This window comes from Thermobia domestica, unplaced genomic scaffold, assembly GCF_964235325.1.
Source record: "Thermobia domestica unplaced genomic scaffold, izTheDome1.hap1.1 HAP1_SCAFFOLD_1218, whole genome shotgun sequence".
NCBI classification, from domain to species: Eukaryota; Metazoa; Arthropoda; class Insecta; order Zygentoma; family Lepismatidae; genus Thermobia; species Thermobia domestica.
The window spans coordinates 2615-9216 of NW_027656928.1; positions in this window are offsets into that span (position 1 = coordinate 2615).

A 6602-nucleotide genomic window follows, 5' to 3' on the forward strand; every position below is an offset into this window, starting at 1 on the left:
AAAAAAAAAATCAAAAAAGTTACAAGTAGAAGGTATATTGGGATTGTCACTTCAACTAAAGCAACATACACATAATATAAACAGGTTAATGTAATAGGATCAGGAAAAACAAACTAAACATTAAAGAATAAAGAAAAGAGCAGAATGTTTTCAAATCTTCCTGCTCTTACTGTGCTAATTTCGATTATTTTTCATGAATTAGTCCTTAGTTTTCGTTCCAAGGAAGGTAATCGGACAATTCTGAGGACACTCAAATTGTCAGTGAAATAATTAGCAAATCGCGTGAAGCATATGGTTATTCATTGTAGTCTATTTGTAGTTATATTTCCTCTATTTCCTTCATTTTTAAAGTCGTTTCAGAGTAAAAATTAAATAATTTATCAATTTTGCGACTTAAAATTAACGTAATTTCCTGTATTGTAGGTATCTTGTTTATCTACAACGATATTATCATATGCATACTTATTGTTCAATTTCCACCCCAAACTGTGGCAAAAATAAGCCAGACCTAATAGGAATTCGTAAGGATCTATGGTATTGTCACTTTCTTCAGATTTAATCCCTAGATGGCAATCTAGGTTTTTGCCAGAAGTGCACCAATTTTCATCTCTTTAAGTTATGCTTATTAGTAACACATTAATCCTTAGAAAAGAAATTCTTCAAAGTTAGATTTTGTGTTTAAGCCATGAAGTTGTATTGGGTGTCGGAAATGAGTAACTTTAGTATAAAATTTATTATCCTGCTGGTAAATACGTCACACTTTAAACTAACGACTATGGAATTTAACTGATTGTGAAATATACCCAAATTTATTTAAATTTCTTCTCAAAAATAACGCACCAACTACATACCTGCCATAAGTAAATTCTAATTTTAGAGATTCTGATGTCTGAGATACATAATGATACAAATCATTATATACTGAAAGTAGTGATAGTGAATTATCCACTTCCTGATGCTATTTTGTGGTTTTTTTTTTTTTTTTTTTTTTTTTTTTTTTTTTTTTTTTTACAAGTCTATATGTAATTTTGACTGTGTATGTTTAATCTTTCTGTCTTTGTATCGATAGTGGACAAAAATTAGTATCTGCATTGTCGCTTGGAAAGCAATCTAAGACAATCTGCAGAGGTTATAGTTAACATTTGCGTAATATAATTTCAATATATGAACTTTTGTTGGTAATAATTAGCGTTCCTACGTATCTTGTGTATAGGAGACCAATATTATTAATGTGGTTTGGATTCCATTATAAGCTAAGCTATGTATTTTCGTTCTGTACCTCGGTGCTCAAGGGGAAAGATCCCAGTAATAATAATCAAATAATAACAATAAATAAATTAAAACCTCAAAAGCCCAAAAAATATTTACTTGGAATTTGGTTTCTATAAATATGTTTCAAACAATTACATTGAAGATTAAGTTTTGAACTCGTGATTTATTTGAACACATGACTTTGGGCTATAAATTTGGAAGTAATTCCACTTAACGTTGAGGTAGAAGTTATATTGGCAGGTAATAAATGTTTTCTTATCTACTAGAATACTGATGGGCCAATCGCTTTATTGTGTGCGTGTCTTTTCTGTTTTGTATTGTAAACACGGAGTTGATGATGTAGCAGTATTTTAGCAGAAATTTATATAAAGCCTTGGAACTCGGAGTGTGATAAATGAGCCATGGAGCTCGGAATGGTTTAATAAATACGTATCAGTGTGAAATTTCAGTGGATATAAAATGAATTTAAATCTCTAAATTTTACGTCCCACGGTTATGCCGGCTAGGCTAAAGGAGACAGTGATGATGAGAAATTATTGAAATGGTGGAATGAAGAAAGTGAGAACCCGGAGAAAACCCATGCACACAGTGTTTGGCCACTACAAAGTCCACTTGGCACGAGCTGGGATCGAACAAGGGACCCTGAACACCAGAGGTGAACGCTCTACCATTAAGCCACCGCGGCTCCTTCAGTGGATATAATGAAAGGATGTTGTGAAGATGATTAAGCTATTTATTCATGATGGCAATTAAGTATTAAAAGTTAAATTGGTTGGTTCTATGCAGCTTGTCTTATAGAAACATCCAGTGCTTTACAGGCTATGACAGGGATGCAAACGAGCAACAAAATTTTACTAGCCCAAGATAAAAGCTACTAGCCCACATCCCACAATAGAAATCATTTACTTACCTTTGAAATAAATAATAGTGATATTGAAAACTAGTCCGCACCGATGAACCACTCGCCCCGGGCGAGTGGTTATTTGCATCCTTGGGCTACTGGTTATTTATATCCTCTATTATATATTAAATCAAGAAAAGTAACGACATTACTTTTCTTGATTTAGTATACAGTGCAGGATACAATACTCAAACAGACGACAGGCTATTTTCAGCTGATCAACAAATAATAAGCATTGGGAAATCACGAATAATAATAATAATAATAACAATCCCAGAGTTTCAACAATAATTAATTTTAGAACTTCAAGGTAGCTTCTGAAAAGTACTACACTTAAGGAAGCTATGTTAATGGGATCTCGGTTTCCCTGAATTCGCAACCGTTTTCAGTAAGCGTAATTGCTTGCTATTGCTAACACCCAGAATGTACTAGACAGTTCTAAGACTTCACTCTCCATCATGTATCTATTGTTCAAGAATCATCCCATTTACCGACGAATCCACTTAACGAGAACATCCTAATTTATATTTTTATTTCGTGGTCCTCCAGGTTGGGGGTTTACGACAGGTATACAGCCGGTTATAAAAACATTTGCCAAATCAAACATGGATCCAAAAAGGAATGTGAGTGAGAGAAAAGGCTAGGATGTACCCCAGAAACGAAGTGCGAACCAATCGTCTTAAGGCCGTGAGAGATGAGCAAGGGCTACTCTTTAACAATGGACGGAAGGAGCTAAAGAAGCGAGTCCAAAAACAGCAGAAATTTAGAATAGGAACGTGGAATGTTGGAACCTTGAAGGTAAAAGCTATGAGTTATCAGAGACGCTGGCACGAAGAGTGAGCATAGCATGCATCCAGAGACTAAATGGAAGGGTTCAAAATCAAAGGAAATAGGAAATGGATAGAAGCTTATATATACGGGTAACAACAACAGAAAGAATGGCGTTGGAATTGTCTTGGATAAGGATATGAAGGAGAAATTGGTGAACGTGAAGAAAGTAAACGACAGAATTATTGTAATCAAGCTCGTGCTAGGAGAAACCTTGACAGCACCTATGCCCTGCAAGTTGGATGTAATAAAGGGACAAAGTAATAATGTTGGAAGGAACTAGATAGTAATTTGCAGAATTCATTACACGAAAAGCTGCTCTAGCAGATCTGAATGGGTATGTAGGACGATCAAGATGAGGATATGAAAGAATAAATGGAGGATATGGATTGGAAAATAGAAATAAGGAAGGCGAGAACATACAAGTAGAAGAAGCATACCATCTGGTTAACCTGAATACCTTCTAGATTCGATGGTGGAGATTAGATGGAACAAGTGCTGAAAAGATTCGAAAGTAAATTACATCCCAAATACTGTAAATAAAGGAAGAAAAGTTGCACGTGGAAGAGGAGTGGACCAGAGTATCAGTAGCATTAAGGAAAACAGCAAGAAAAGTTATGGGACAAACTAAAGGAAGAGGCCTAAATGATAAGGAAACATGGTGGCGGAAAAAAGAAGTTCAGGCAGTTGAAGGAGGAGGAACTATACAAAAAATTGCAGAATGCTGGCAATCAACTAGATCTGATGGATTACAAGGAAGCGAAGAACGCCAAGGCAGTTAGTGTAACAAAAAGCAAGGCTTATTGTACAACAATCTGGAGGCGAAAGCGGGAGAAAAGATGATATACAAGCTTTCGAACGTGAGAGAGAAGCAAAAGAAAGGTACTTCGCATGTACGCTGCATCAAGAACGAAAATAACAAGGTTCTGACAAGTGAGGAGGAGATAAAGAAGACGTGGGAGGAGTATTCCTAGGAATTTCCCAATAAGCGAGAATCTATCCACGAATCAGGGACTGGTTGGGCCTGTGATGATGGTAGAGATAGAAAATGTCATGAAAAAGATTAAAAGTGCTAACGCTCTAGGATCGGATAATCTTCCTATCGAAGCATGGAAAAGTTTAGCTAAAGGAGTGCAGTGGTTTACTCGACTTTCTAATAGGATATTGGAAACGGGGAATATGCCAAACGAATGGATAAGCAGCTACACTGTACCAGTTTTTAAAAACAAAGATGTGCAAGAATGTGGCAACTACAGAGGAATAAAACATATGAGCCATGCAGTGAAGGTCTAGGAAAGAGTGACAGAAGCAAGATTGAGAAAAGAGACCGAAATAACAAAGAACCAATTTGGTTTCATACCAGGGCGATCGACAACGGATTCAATATTTGCACTTAGGATGCCAATGGAAAAGTACAGAGAATACCAGGACCTCCATATGGTTTTCATCAACCTATAGAAAGCGTATGATAGTGCCACGGAATCTTATTTGGTTGGCACTGAATAAGAAGTGTGTTCCGAGCACACAATCTATATAATTCAAGATATGTATCATGAACGTAGGACAGTAGTGAAGAGCGCGTGCGGAATAACAGAAGAGTTCGCAGTTGAAGTAGGACTTCATCAGGGGTCTGATCTAGTCTTAGCATATACCTTTTAGCAATTGTCATGGACGAACTTACAAAGGATATTCAAGAGTTAGCACCAAGGAATATGCTATTTGCGGATGACATTGTACTGGTGGGTGAAACCAAGGCAGTTCTGTAAGAAAAACTAGATGTCTGGAGAGGAACATTGGAGAGCAAAGGGCTTACAATTAAGACAGAATATTTACATTGTCCTTTCAGGAAACATGTAATCGAAAATACAAGAATACGATTGGACGAAAAAGAGGTGGTAATGAGGAAATTCAAGTACTTGGGATCAATACTGCAGGAAAATGTAGGAACAGAAGCAGATGTAAACAGCAGAATGAGCAGCGGTTGAACGAACTGGAAAGAAGCGGCAGGAGTGTTGTGTGACCATAGGGTACCAATACACTTTAAAGGAAAAGTTTACAGAACAGTAGTGAGAACTGCCTTACTATACGGAGAGGAGGAATGTTGAACGAAGAAGAGAGAGGAACAGAAATTGCATATTGCGGAAATTAAGATGCTGCGGCGGATATGTGGAGTGACGCGGAAGGACAAAATTAAGAACAGGGCGTCCACTAAAATTCCAAAAGGAAATGTTGTGGGCCGAATTTTCATGCATGCGATAGAAGCGTGCTTTGCTTGCGATTTGGTAGCGTCTAAAGCCGACCACAGACATTTTTGGTGGTAAATTTCGACGTTTAATAGAACAAAATTTTCCAGTCTGTACTTATGATTTCAGTCCCGATGTTATGAGTAAAAATCGGGAATTCCCCTTTCAGGTTTACCCATGTAGAAGTTGGCCGAAGAGAGAATTCATTCGCGCGTCTGGTCTTAAGGAAGCAGATTTGTGCAGACGCACCCTGCCTAGATCTACCGCATCAACAGAAGTCAGGTGGATCCAGTGATCATTAACTTTATATTGTGATTGAATTGTACGTTGGTTCAAACGAATAATTTGGTGGTGGTTGTTTACTGTGTTTAATTTGGAAAGTGTGCGGAGGAAAACTGTTTAGGAACTTCACTTTGGGCACTGTTGGAAGGACTACCGTCGTCTTGAATTTTTATTCGCAGACACGGATTCGTGAACTCAACTCATACCAGGTGATCATTTTAATGGGAACGTCAGTGGATTTTGTGACTAATTTGAAAAGGGCTGCACAGTTAAGTGTTATACAAAGTTTATGCCACCAGAAAAATCGTGCACATTAAATATATTAATTATATGAATATATTTTCATGGTGTGTGATTAGTATTATAGTCTGTTTGTGGTTGCATGTAAATTTTGGAATTATAGTTTTTGCGTATGTAATACTTAATTACATATATTCCTTGATTAGAGCATTAAATTTTCAATACGTAATTTTGTACTGCTTTTGCTAAACATTCACTTTACACCAATTGACGGCGCGTGTCGAAAATCCATCGACCCTAGCTTAGGTGAAGCCTAGAATCAGGCGTGGTGTGAGCGAGTTGGTGTGGCTGGCTGGGAAAAAAAGAGACAGAGAGAGATAAACAGTAGGATAAACAAAACAAGGCAAAGTAATTACTATATTAAGTTGAAATTAGCTTACAACTTTCATGATCGATAGCCACCTTGAAGAATGAAATTATCCAGGGAACAGTAAAGGTGAGACCAGTAGTAGGAAAACTGCAATAAAGTAAACTGAGAAGGTTTCGGCATGTAAGAATACGTAGCTCACTGAGTAGGTGCTATAGATTTGAGTGGGAAACGATCCCGAGACTGGTCAAAGAAGAAGTGGGGAGATTGTGTTAAGAACGATATGGTGCAGTGTAATGTTACAGCGGCTATGACAAAATAGAAACAGGTGAAGGACAGCGATCCGTAAAGCCAAACCCGCTAACTGGGATAAAAGGCTTAGAAGAAGATTAGCAGGTACGTTATTCATATTTATTATATTCGCTGCATATCTCACAAGAATGTATTATAGAATTAATGAATTAATCTT